At 27.2% G+C, this 15,032-nt stretch overlaps 1 pseudogene; it reads right to left on the bottom strand.

Moving 5' to 3' along the window:
• Positions 1 to 4,756: 4,756 nt before the first annotated feature.
• On the bottom strand, positions 4,757 to 11,224 carry LOC149054416 (uncharacterized; annotated as a pseudogene).
• Between the last annotated feature and the right edge of the window lie 3,808 nt (positions 11,225 to 15,032).

Raw genomic sequence — 15,032 nt, 5'->3', positions numbered from 1 at the left:
ATCTACTGAGTGTATTGACATAAGCTTGGTTGTATTTTGTCTAATGATAGAGGACTCACTAACTTTAAGTTTTAATAAGTTACTAAGAGACATAATATTAACTTGTGCACCAGTATCAAGTAAACAACTTATAGAAATATTATTAACATACAAATCAATTTGCCAGGTCTGAGAACTATTGTTGCTTATGGTATAAACAGTACCGACAAATAATTGATCAGATTCTAATACATTATTATTTTCTATTGAAACCACTTTGACAGACTTAGACTTACAAAATTTCGCAAAATGATTAAAACGTTTACAGTTATTACATTGTACACCAAATGCAGGACATTTAAATTTATGTATTTGTCCACACCGAGTACAATTATTATTTTTACTACTGACATACTTAACATTATTGTTCCTTCTTTGTGAACTCGACGATGACTCCCTATTTTGACTTGTATTCCTTTGAGATGACCATTTTGATTTTGACTGTGAATTTTTCCTTGAACGAATTGATGATGATGCTTCAGTTGTTTGAACAGTCAGCACCTATTCTTTGGCATTATTTAATTGTTCTGTACGGTGTTTAGATAATTCCATCGATGAACATATTTTCAGAGCCTTATCAAGAGACAGTTCATCTTCTCTTAATAGATGTTGCTTTAATTGTTGCCAATTATTGTGTAGACCAAATATAAGTACATCTTTTACAAGACTCTCACGCAGTGTATCAAATTCGCAAGACATGCTTAAATTTTTTAAATCTGCAACGTATTCACTGATATTTTCATCTGCAGACTGCAGTCTAGTAAAACACTCATGACGTTCAATGGTGACATTTTTCCGAGGAATAAAGTAGTCAGCAAAACAAGAGATAACAGTTTCCAGTGAAACTGTTTTAATATCCTGATTAAACGAATTAAATATTTTGAGCGCTGGCTTACCGATGAAATGTAAGAATATAGAAACTTTTCTAAATTCTTTTAATGAATCATATCCACTGGCGGTCATATAAATATTGAAGTCTTAAATCCATTCATTCCAGTTTTGACATAATTTACCTTCCACTGAAAGTGGCTGTAAATTACCAGTCAATCCAGCCATGTTGTGGTTTAATTGGTACTGTTGATGAGGAAACGACGTAGACGGTGGACATGGACGCGGAAAAAACAAATGTAGACGATGACACGTGTTTTTTTTTTTTTTTTTTTTTAAACAACGACACTCAATGACAGTTAGATTAGGTTATTCAACGGAAGACACAGAATCGAGAACACCTGACACCATGTTGTGTTTTAGAAATAACATGTTTATTAATTAACTCATAATTAATATTACGATATTATAATACTCACCTGACTATGACACATGACAATATATATTCAAACTTATATAATATATTGGTATGAGACAGTGGTACCACAACAGTGTTAAATTTTATAACTTTAGATATAAATACAAACAATATTATGAGTTTTGAACTACAAAATAATTTGCAAATATTCATGGTTTTGACGAATTTTTGTCAATATTTGAAATTCAAATGCTAATAAAAATTTATTTTGAATTTCCGGTGGACATTTTTTTTGTGATAAAGATTGACAAATTTGTAAGGAATTTCTCAGAAGCGCTAGTATTTTAGATTGACTTTCCCATATCGTTATTTATAGGAATGACCATTTGTGGTAGAAGGGGATTTGTGATAGAAGACGCGTTTTTACGTGATGTTTGAAAGCGATATGCCGAGTGCTTATCGATATTTTTAAAAACGGAATTCCAATATTCTTACGATGCATATCGGATTATTTTTGTTATCAATATACTTATTATAAGTTTTAACCACACTATATTATACTATACTATACTAATAATAAATATATTATTTTGTCGTCAACCGTCAACGTGTCCACAAGTCTTCATAGTTAATTTGGTGTTGAACAAAAAATTTTAATGTAAGTATATTAAATTCCTATGCATAATTTTATAGAACTGGTATAAATGATAATTATTATTTAAATAAATGAAATTATTATAATTAAGAGGAATCAAATTATATTCACCTTGTTTATATTTTTATAGACAATGAATACTGATTCAAACAATTTCTTGATCGAGCATCTTTTGGAAAATGAATATCATTTAAAAAATTTTGATGAAAAATTAACAATTGTAAAAAGTGGTCGACCATGTCCAGAAATTCCAAAATTGACATCTAATCATCACTAAGGAAAAAACTAAGTTTACATTCGTTATTTTAATATTTCTAATTATTTAAATATTCCATGGTTGACTGGTAGTGCAAAATTAAATAAACTTTTCTGTCGTCCTCGGCCGCGTAGTCAGGGGGGGGGGGGGGAGTTACAGGTGTAATAATCAAAAAAAAAATTATCGACACTTCAAAAAAAAATTTTCAGAAAAATTGAAAATTTCAGTTGTCTATAAATACCTAAAAAAAAATTCACAATATTTTGAAAATTAAATCATGTAAAGAAAATGCCAATCTAAATAACTGGTAAAATTTTCAAGTATCTACGACTTATACTTTTTGAAAAATAACGAATGTTTAAAATCGTTTGAGGATAAATCGTTATCGTTACGCTATTTCGTAAAAATTTAAAATTAAAACGCACTTAAAATTTTTCCTATAATAATGCTTCGAGTTTTCTCTATAGCTACTTGAAGGAAAACTTATGGAAAACTTAGTTTTGTATTTCTAATCCTTAGTTATAAATGCAAAAAATTTTATGATTTTTCAACTTAAAAATAATTTGCAAATATTCATGGTTTTGACGAATTTTTGCCAATATTTGAACTTCAAATACTAATAAAAAAAATTGTGCCTATGTGTTCTTATAATTTTTTAATCACTATAAGACTAACTTATGACAAACTGTGTATTAAATTTTCAAGTATTTTGATAGGGCCAAAAAAATTTTATCGACACTTCAAAAAAAAATTGTCTTCAAAATTACTTGCAAATATTCGCGTTATCGACAGATTTCGTAAAAATTTGAATATAAACGCTTATAAAAAAAATTGTGACTATCGATTTTTAATTTTTTTTATCTACAATTAGAACAACTCATAAGGAACCTTGTATTAAATTTTCAAGTTTTTTTGGTCGTCCAACATTTTTTTACCGACACTTAAAAAAAAAGTCTCAAAAAAATTTAAAATTTCAGTGGTCTATAAATAATTCAAAAAAAGTCGAAAATTTTTGAAAATTAAACTGTATATAGATATCACATACATTAACATTTGGTGAAAATTTCAAGTATTTACAGTGATTAGTTTTTGAATTACAACCATATAAAAATATCGATTTGGTCGAAAAATGGTTTTGCGTAAAAATTCCAGTTTTTCTGTCATTTTTTTTTGTTTTTCTCGATTTTTTTGAAAACTGTTGTAAAATGTTTACTTTTGACCTCTCTAATGTACCAAGGATATTCACTTTTACATCGGAAACCACCCCCAAAGTTTTAAATTGAAGCATTATTTCGACTAGTTATGCTGTACACAGACACAAAAACAAACATAAAAAAAAAAACACACATCATTGTAATTCAATACATTCATCACTTCGTTCAGAATCTAATATAAATGAGAAATTTAATATTTAACTTGTAAATTGGTAATAAATGATAATTCTAGAAGGGGGGGGCGATCGCCCCATCGCCCCTATCTACGAGCCGCCACTGATAATTTTATTGTTAACAGTATTAATTTATTCAACGGAGTGTAAATTTACACTAAAGTTTACCGTTTAATGGTAATAGCACAGATTATATAAAACTACATAATATAATATAATATATACTTTATATAAACTGTGGTAATAGGTTACAGGCAGACATTATGCGTCTAGCTTTACTATCTATTATCACATACCTAGTCGTTATTGTATTTCTTTGTATCTTAATTTATATTTTATTTCTAAGTTGTACCTACTACCTAGTATTTCATAATTTATATGCTTATAATCTTTATGTAGTAAGTTTAAGTGTTCAACTATATTAGTATACTACTAATTGATAATTTTATAGTTCTACAATCTACACTATAGTTAAGATGGATACAAATAATACAAGTAAAAATGGCACAGCTGGGACGAAAGATACAAATAATAAAAGAAAAAGTGTTGCAGCTAGGATGAAGGATATAAATAAAAAAAATTATTTGAAACCTCCACATCATGTAAAAAAATTACCAACATGTTTTCCAAAAATGAAAATAAAGTTGAAAAAAATATTGCAGTAAATCAAGCAAGTGATTCTAACCTATACTTTCTTCACTATCATAAGACAATGAATCTACTTAAATTATAATCTATATACCTATTATTATAATATAATATTTTTCAATTATTTGGACAGGTGTTATATACTCTTTCAGTTAAGTCCGAAAGGTATATTTGTTGTAAGAGTTCGTTCACATACGGGTTGTAAATCAAACACTACACAAAATCTGTTTAACTTTAAAGAAATTAGTTTATTATAAGAACATTTTAATGACACAGTATTGTACGAATCCGGTTACTTATTCACGACTGGCTCTTGCTTATTCTACATTCTTGTCTTTGCGACGCAGTCGCTTAAAAAAAAAAACATATTGCTTACACTACTATATATTATTATTGTTTAATATGCTTACTAATCAAAAGTGTGTGCAAGCGTTCCTAACACAGGATATTGATGTTTTGAAAGATGATGACAATGATACAGATTTGCTTAATGATAATCAGGACAATCAGGTGTAACTGCTGTTATTAAAGAGTATTACAACTTTTTTTATATCATAATATCTTTTATTATATTTAAATATTTTTCAATTATTTGGATAGGATATTGATATAGATATTATATCAGAAGTTTTAAAAGATGATAAAAGGGTCGATGAAAATTATTCTAATTATGCCTCAATTAATAGTGCAGAAGTAAAAAATCAAAATGAAACAAATTTGATTAATGATCATCAGGTATAACTGCTCTTAAAGAGTATTACAACTTTTTATTTACTTATACATCTATTATTATATTAAAAAATATTTCAAATATTTGGATAGGATATTGATATTGTATCAGATGTTTTGAAAGATGATAAAAGAGTTGATGACAATTAATCTAATTATACCTCAATTAATGATTCAGAAATAAATTTGCTCAATGATAAACAGGTATAATTGTTTTCAAAGAGTATTATATTTTTTTTATTCACCTATATAAAATATAAATAAACGTATACCTAGGGTTTTACATTAAATTAATAACTATTATGATTTCCAAAGGTTTGTGGCATATCTAATCCAAAAGATGATGAATTGATAACGCTGTACAATTAAGAAAAAAGAGCATTCAATTCACAGAATTATAGATTATACACCTGGATTGAATATTCAGTTTTAAAAGATATGGTGAATTGTTTTGTATGCATACATTTTGGGTCTATTAATTTATCTGTAAATAAGTGTTTCAATGGTGAAACGTCAGCAGGTATTGTTTTTGTCTATAAGGGATTTAGTTGCTGGAGAAAACAAAATGAATGTTATAAGAAACATTTAGCTAGTGAAAGACATAAGGCTTGTTATGAAAAATGGACAATATACTTGAATGTAAAAAAAATAATGAAAAAGGTCTATTAACAATTTGCTATGCTTTTATAATTATCATTTTTTTTTATACTTATAATTATTAATATAAAAGTTATATTATATATATTTATAATAATAAACATTAAACTATTATATTTCCATTGCATTGCACGCTTTACTTTATGGTTTAGATCATAAACTGCTTTTAATGATTGATTCGTATTTTCTATTTTTATTGATATTCTAATTTCAAATATAGGTACCTTAGGGTGGCCCTTAAAAATAAATATTTAAATTTTTTTTGTGGCACCCACCTGTTTTTTGTAAATGCCCAATTTAATATTAACTGCAAACTTTGAAATCAATTGTTCAGTTTTTAGCCGTGCCCCCGGGAACTTGAAGTTCAGTAGTTTTGTAATTTCTTACAAAAATCACTGACATTAGGTTATATTTTTTTTTTCAACCAAAGAACATAAAATATTAATTGATATAAGTAGTGAAGTTTACCCTACATTTTATGACGATTTCAAAAATGTCACTTTTTCATTATAACATAATTTATTACTGGCACAGTTACAATTTTAAGCAAAAAATAAGTAAAAACTAAACATATCTGGCTAAACCATTTTTTATTGTTTTATATTTATGTAAGCCAAACGATTCATTAAAATTACAAATGTAGAACATTTTTAAAACTAAGTTGTCTATTATAATGTTTAAAAATAATTACTTATATGCTTTGTCACAATTTTTTTTTTAATGTTTCCTTTTTGCAGTCAGGAAATATTTTTCTGTAATCACTTACAACTTGTAACACAAACTGTTTTTGTTCCTCATTGGTGGTGAGTGTTGAATTGTAGTCTTCAATCAATTTTATTCCCCTCTCTGCCGTATCATTGACAGTTTTCAGTTTAGAAACCATTTGCAATGCATTTTGAAAAGATAAGTTTTCACTCTAATCTGCTGGGTCATTTAAAAGAAATTCTGTATCCAAGTTAAATATTTTGAAAAAATCTAAAGTTTCACTTGAGACGAAAAACTCTATTTCATTTTTCACAAATTCTGAAATTTCTGATTCTTTTAAATTTAATCGTTTGATATTCTCGTTTGAATCTGTTTTATAATTTAGTTTAACGATCATTTTTCTTTTTGATTCAATAGAAATACTTTTATCGAAAAATGCCAATGCAACTGCTTCGGGTGTTAGATACCACAAATGATTTCAAAATTTATTCATTGCTACTCTAGATATATTATTATCAATTGAACTATAGTTGTACAAGTTTTGTATAAAAAGTAAATCTTGATATGGTGCGGCTGCAGCAGTAGGTGCTTAACCTAACCATGCTTCAATATAAATTGTAACTACAAATATACAAATATCACGAAGTCCGTTTTTTTCAAAACTACTTAATTCAAATTCATTACGAAACATGTATATTTTAAGAGAATAAATAGCTTTTGCCATCCATCTTGCATGGTGAGTTGCACCGGGAATATGGAAAAAAGTCGTATTATTTGGTTTAGCGCCAAGAAAAATCATTGTTAACTCGAGTAACTCCTTGTAATCGTTTCGAGGTTGTACAATTTTCAAATGTTCTTTTACAAACTTTAAGACTCTTGTTGAATGTGGATTAATAATTTCTTTAATTTGTTTGTCCGAAATACCTGGAGAAAAATTGTCCTTGTTCATTTTATTCCACGAAAGCTGGAATCTATTGAAAATAGATATTTCTTTAGCTGATGGTTTATTTAATTTCTCTTCAAAAACGCTTCGTAAAATTATTTCATAAATATGATGTCTGCATGGCAAATAAAATAATTTTTTTCCTAAAAGCCTTTCTAATAATACACAAGTACCACCCAATCGACCACTATGAACTGGTGAACTGGAGTTGTATCAAACGACAGAGCTTTAACCAAATTTTGTATATTCCATTCAATTAAAGTTTTGTAAATAACTTCTGCCTGTTTATTTGCCGTTGCTTTTTGTAAAACTGGAATACTTAAAAATTTTTCTGTATCACCACTTGAAATTACAATGACTAGCCTATCAATAATATCTTTTCCAACCAAATTAGGAAGAAGCTTGCCGTCCCAGTGTAATACAACAGCTTTAAGATCACTTTCTTGAAATTTATCTTTTATTATACTTGCTCTCTCCTTACGCAAAATCTGTCGACAACGTTGAATTGATGTCCTATTAATAACAAAGTCCTCCACATTTTTTTCTAGAGCTTCTACCACTGCCATAATGATATGAATTGCCCCCTATCACTTACTTTACAGTTGTCTGGTGCACAAACTAATTTAGTAGTAATTATGTAATATGTTCTTCTGTCCTCTTACTCGTTTTGATGATGAAGGTCCAACATCTATTTCTACGGAACTAAAAGATTCGTCCATCTATGAGTGACTAGAAAAGTCGTCTATCTCTAAGTCACTTGATATTTTGTCTATTTCCATTAAATTGTCTAAGAAAAAAAAATAAATATTATTCCATTTATTGAACCAAATATATAAAAACATAAATTAACATTTACAATTACCTTCAGATTGGGTACTTCGCTTTTCTGTTACAAATGTTTTATTTTTTCTTTCCATAGAAAGTTGCTCTTTTCGCATATTTGTATAATCAATGCCATACATAAATCCTATACGTCCTTTTTTTCGTTGATTTATTAAAAATAGTCTATCTGTTTCGATTTTCATAATTTGTAGAGCATCAACATGGGTTACATAAAATAAATCATTAAATGTTGAAATAAACAGTTTTTCGTGTTCCTTATGACTTTCTGTATTTCTTGTGGCATGCTTTTGAAGTGTTCTCCACTCATCGTATAAAGATTCAACTTTAGATATACAGTGTTTTTCTAATCTTACTGGAATACGGGCTTTTTCCCAAAAAACAAACACTTCTCGAATAATTAATCTAGCACTTTCACGAAGATTCAATTTTACGACTCTTAAATTAAAAAACAAAGTCTTCAATACTTCTAAATTAGATGGTAATTTACTTCCTGATATTTTATTTGAATAGTTGTTAATTAAATAAATTTTCTCTCGTAAACATATATTATAAGACATTATTAAACGTAAAATATTAACAACAGTGTACAAGACGATGAAACATAAGTACAAAACTACAAATTAAACTTATCTGCAGGCAAACAGTGAATAGTGAACACAATTTGTTGAATGACAGCAAAAGGTACAATACAATTAAATATAAACGGTTTTTGTAATCTTATCTTCATATTATAACCACAATAATTTACTGAAATAGTGAAATCAATTACATTATAATTTAATAATAATTTGGTAGATTATTTTCAAGATAAACACTGTGTTTAGATTAAAATTATTAATACCTACATGATTTTTAAACAAATATATTAACTACTTCAACCTTACTAATATTTGTTTAGACTTTAGTTTAATATTACATATACGAGTATATTAATTTACATACTACAATACATTTTTTGTCCCTAAGTAATTTTAAGGTATTCTGAATCATTTGACTGGTACAAATAAAAAGAACGGTTATGCCAGATTTTTTGAGCTTTTACTTATTTTTTTCATTAAATTATAACTATGCCAGTAATAAATTATGTATTAATGTCAAGTGACATTTTTGAAATCATCATAAAGTTTGCTACAATGCTACCTAGAATAGTAAATGTTAAATGTTTTTTTGTTGAAAAAAAAATTATAACCCAATGTTTAGAAAATGTTGTAAAAAATTACAAAACTACTCAACTTCAAGTGCCCGGGGGCACGGCTTAAAATTAAATGATCGATTTCAAATTTTGCAGGTATTATTTTTTTGGGCATTAACAAAAAATGGGTTGGTGCCGTAAACTGTACAATTAAAAAAAAAATTTACAAGAGTAAGCTAAGGGCCACCCTAAGGTACCTAACTATTAATTAAATTTATGCGTTAAAAAATTTCAAAATAGTAATAGTTGAATGGTATGATATCTAATACCTAAAATATTAATTTTAAATTTATTAATTTGTAATATTTTATGTATGAAAGCCAAATGTTTTTTTGATAGTAAAAATTGTATAGAAAAAATATGATGAGAAACGTTTTTTTGACAATTGGCCTGATGGTGGGAAAAATTGGCCTCTTTAATTGCATGCACACCCTTAAAAAAAACTGAAATGGCGCCTCTGTACAAATATTAATACAAATAAACTTTTTTTTTAAATTATATTATTAAATTATTTATTATAATATGAAGGATATAAATTTTATTATGAAAATGTGTGTATTATTAATCCATTTGTTATAAATTATAATTCTATTATTAAACTAATCCAAGTATATATTATAATATTCATATGTATTTAAAATGTGATTATATAGGGAACTAATATAAGGAATGAATAAGATGTGAATACTTGATGACCAATTTGGATCTGTTACTATATTGTTTAAAATTAGGTGTAGCTAGTGGTGTTCAAAACTTAATAAAAATATAAAAATATTTAATAAAAATAAAAAATAAAATATATTATAATCATATTTTTCGATTTTTAAACCATGGATATAGAATCTATAAAGAATCTGATTCTATTTTATTATTAATTATTTATATATATATAAAGGATACAAATTTTATAATGAAAATGTAAGTTATATTAATCCATTTGTTATAATTATATTATGAAATTAACCCAAGTATATATATTTTTTATTTTTTTTATAAGAAATTCCTAGACTATAAGGCTATCTATTCCAAGTATATCATAAATGTGATAAATAGATTAGAAATTTTGTTATGTATAAAAATTAATTGTCTGTTAATTTATAAGGTATGAATTTATGATGGTAAAAATTTAATAAAATATCAATATTTGATGACCAATTTGGATCTTTATACATTTTGAAAGCAACTAAAGATTTAGTAGTCCATATAATAAGAATTGCAGATGACATTTTTGTCAGACAACATTTGAACACTATTTTTAGAATTTCTAAATTCTGAAGAATTAAGGACATTTTCCAATAGAAGAATATCACTTAAATCCTCAATTGGAGGTTCTGGACCTAACCTAACCATGAAAGTCCAACTGTTTGATTAGTTGCTGTTAATTTATCAAAGTGTAAAGCTTTAAAATCAATATTGTGTGGATCAGTAACAGCTTTAAAATTATTTTCATACATATCATCAATAGTCAATACTTCATCATTTTCTCTTACAGATTTTTTTGACCAGCTGCATGATATATCAGTTACAGATATATTATTATGCCCATGTAAAAGAATTGAAACCATATGATGACATTTTGTCAAACCTGTCGGACTAGTACAGCTGGCATGTTCAATATTTTTATCTTTGAAAAATATCTATAAAGATTAAATATTATAATTATTTTAGGAATCATATAATAAATGATACAATCAAAATTACAAAGTTTATTTACCTTAACATCATACAAATTATTTTTCATACTTGCATGCACTTGACCACTAAGTATACCCACATCAGGTATGTAATCAAAAGTTTTGGCATAGCCACATTCAAAAGAATTTTCACCTTTAGAAAATATTTTTTTATCATCAATAAAATTAATGATGCACAATAGCTTTATGATGCTGTTTGACGTCACATTTTTTAACTGAAAAAAATTCATTTTCCTACATTAGTAAATTGACTAATTAATGTTAACGTATATTATACTCACTTAAAAAAAAACTCTTCAAAAAGGAAATCTGACACATGAGACCGCCGAAACAGAGCTTTGGGCAAGCAAATGGCTCAAAAAGAAAAACACAACAAATTATTATACATATAAGTAATGTCATAAAACCATATACAATGCATAAAACATACTTATTATGTAAAATGGAGGGAAAATAGTACATACTGTTATGTAAGAATTGTAATAGTAAAAATATTAATAATACTTAACTGATTTGTTAACTGATAATGCATAGAGTATATGGTATAACGTGTGTGCCATAGAAATACTAAATACTACACTTTGTTTATATTGACGAAAAAATCGTTTAGCTTCATATTTTTGATCGGTATATATGTATCAACTTGTGAAGAACATGTTTTTAATAGTTAGAACTCTAAGAAAAAAATACATATGCACTTAAAACCAATTTTTTTCAAACATGTTTTTTGACCCATGTATTTCGTATGGAATGAACCGTGATAACAGTTTGTTTTGAACCGTCGGTCTTATCAATAGACAAGGGACGTCACACTATTTATGCCTATTGTACCATTGAAAGATACGAGAGCGGTGTCACCTTATCTTCTCTACACCGTGATAGCGATGACGGTCGTTCGTAGTGATTCGTGATAACCCTTCGACTGTCTAGATTTTATTGTATAATATTGTATGATGATGTGATAACTTATTATTTACTATTCATATTATAATCTTTTTATTCGTGTTTTTGATGATCTGCTATTATAAATTATAATATAATTTTTACTTATACATTTTTCATTTTACTTCCGTTGTTTCTCATAAGTGTTAAAGAACGGGTTTTTCACTAACAAATGTGTAGTATATAATTAAAAATTTAATTTATTGTAAACTTTTTTTTCGACCGTCAAAAATGGGTATAAACATTGAAAATTTAATAAATGAAATAAAATTTGATCAGAAGTTAATCGGTGTATTTGAAACATACAACAAATACATTAACTATCGATTCGATTATCTCATCAGAACAAGTATTACACAAACATCAGATGAACTCAATTACAATGTTGACAGTGCGTATTGATTGTAGTAATTGATTTAATGACAATCATTCATTATCTCTGTACCTATTCTTTATATTTTAGAAATTTACATTTCAAGATTTTGAATTTTTGTGCGGAAACCATTATTTTGGAAGTTATAGTCTTCCAAAGTTTGCGATTTTAAGTTAATACGTTTGCGCTCAACACCAACTGCGCTCAATTTTAATTGGACTACGTTCTATATTTATATCAATATCGCTATTTTATAACTATCTCATTATTACTAAATTGTTAATTAAATTATCTTTATGATAATAAAATAAGCTTTATTAAGTTATTTTGCAATTATCAACAAGTAGACAGGCTAATGAGTATATTGTACCTTGTCAGTTAAAGTAATATAAGTATATAGTGGCTCCCTTCGCCTACTGGCTCCGGTCGCCAAACTCGAGGTCCAGACCTCGAGTTAGATGGGGGCACGGCCCCCAAACCCCCCGGGACTTAAATAGCTAACCGGTGGGGGGCTTGACACCTTCAGGGTCGCGGGGGGAGGTACCTACCCTACGGGCAGACGAATGACCTAATAAGTAAACTGAACCATGTAAGTTAAAGTAGGTAACACACAAGTGGCTCCGGTCTTCAAAATTAAAGGAACCTTCGACTGCCGGTTACAGTTGTCAAACCTCGAGTTGCTCTGCGCAGCAGTAAACTATAGTGTGGCGCGCATGCGTATAAACGTAAAATCGCAAACTTTGGAGGGCTATAACTTCCAAAATAATGGTTTCCAAAAAAAATTCCTAAATGAGTATAAAAAACCTTGTCTTTAAAAAAAAATGTTTTGAAATTCGTGAGGGGTGTGGTAAAGTGCATTTTAGCTTGACCTTTTTTTTAACTCATTTGAAGTTAAAAATTGTATGAAATTAGATATTTAAATAAAGGATATACCTAGTTTTTTGTCATTTTGTTGTAATTTAAAAATATTCTTCGTGAACACTTTTACTCATATTATACGTTTTAATATACCTATACAATGATATTTAAAAAATATTTAGATTACCTTATTTTAAATTATTAACTATTTGTAGTTACCATAAATGTATCCACACTGTTCTACTGTTTGATTATAGCAATTTAAATATTAACAATAAAATAAATGCAATATTTTCAGCAAAAATTAAATCAATTTACAACTGTATTTTAATTAATTAAATAAATAATACCTATGCTATATAGGAATATCAAAAAACATGAAACATACTTTATTTAGGCTTATATCTCTCAAAATTGTATTTTGGACATATTGATATATTATAGAATTCACATTAAACACCATCCATTAAAGTGACTCACTCGACATCTAATGCATCAGAGTGGTACCGCACTTTTTAATATTATTTTAGATTCTGAGCGCAGCTATAAATGTATTGATTTTACAATGATGTATGTTTTTTTAAGTAAATGATAAGTACACTAGTACACGTATAGTATAGACGTGCATGATAAATTGTTGAAATAATGCTTCGATTTTCAACTTCAGTTGCTTTTTCTATGAGAAAGTGAATCTGGGTGCATTGGGAATTCCATACATTTATAAATCTTTATACAATTTTTATTTGTTTGGTAAAAAAGCTTAAAAGTTTAATTCAAGGCTCTTAATGTATAGTTATGATACTAAATATAGTAAATATCAAAAACACTAAGTCAATATTTTTTATAAACATTTGAAGTTCAAAAATTTGACAAACTACATAGAAATCACGTAAATGTGCAAATTATCTTGAGTTAGAAATTCATCATAAAAATTAATCTTTTTTAATCTAAGATTTGAAAATTCATTACAAGATTTTTCACAAGTTTTTTTACTTTTATAAAATAACAAATTGAAATATTATTTGTTTTATTTTAATTTGACATCATTTTTAGACGTCTAAACATTTTATTATGGTAAGATATTTTTAAAATTTAATTTTTAATATACCTTAGTGGTTAGACAGAAAATATTCTAATATCTAATATTTATGTTCCTAGTTTATTTCCTAGTTTTCTAACTTAAATAGTTAGGTATGACGTATAAGGCCGTTTCACATGTATGAACTTAATTAATGTAAACTAAAAAACAAGCGTGGACCATGTGTCGTGTACTCGTGTATGATACACGCCCATGTGAAACGGGCCAAACTCATTAACTATTTGTCTGAAATTTGATTTTTATTTATCGAAATACTCTGAAAAATATTCTGCTTCGGAATATGAAATTAAATTATATAATATACATAATATTATTTAATTGATTTCCTAAATTGTTATTATTATTATTTATTATTACAGGCAAATTCCCTAACAAATAAGCAGGTTAGAAAAATTAATTCTTTTTTTACCCGAGTCAAAAAAACTAAGGTCAACCAGACTTGAAAATACCGAGATCAATACAAATATATTATGTATTTTATTAACAATGTTTAATAAGTTGTATTTGTTTAAAACCAATAAATTGATGAATTTAATGTTTAGATTAGGTTAGGTAAGTTTAAATTTGCTGACCCCCCCCCCCCCATAAAAAGTTCCTGGCTACGCCACTGGTTCATGCACTAAAATCTATTTCAAAAATTCCCCCACATTATAATTGCAAAAAAAGTATAGGTTTCCATTTCAATTTTTTGAGATAATGCCCTAAAACCCTACTAAGGCTAAGGCCCTAATACTCTAAAATATTGTTTCCAATTATAAAATTATAA

The sequence above is a fragment of the Diuraphis noxia genome, unplaced genomic scaffold (genome assembly GCF_037042655.1).
Source record: "Diuraphis noxia isolate RWA-SAM2 unplaced genomic scaffold, SU_Dnox_SAM2 contig0006, whole genome shotgun sequence".
NCBI classification, from domain to species: domain Eukaryota; kingdom Metazoa; phylum Arthropoda; class Insecta; order Hemiptera; family Aphididae; genus Diuraphis; species Diuraphis noxia.
Note: the sequence above shows the minus strand (reverse complement) of the source record. Positions and strands in the feature narration are given on the sequence as shown.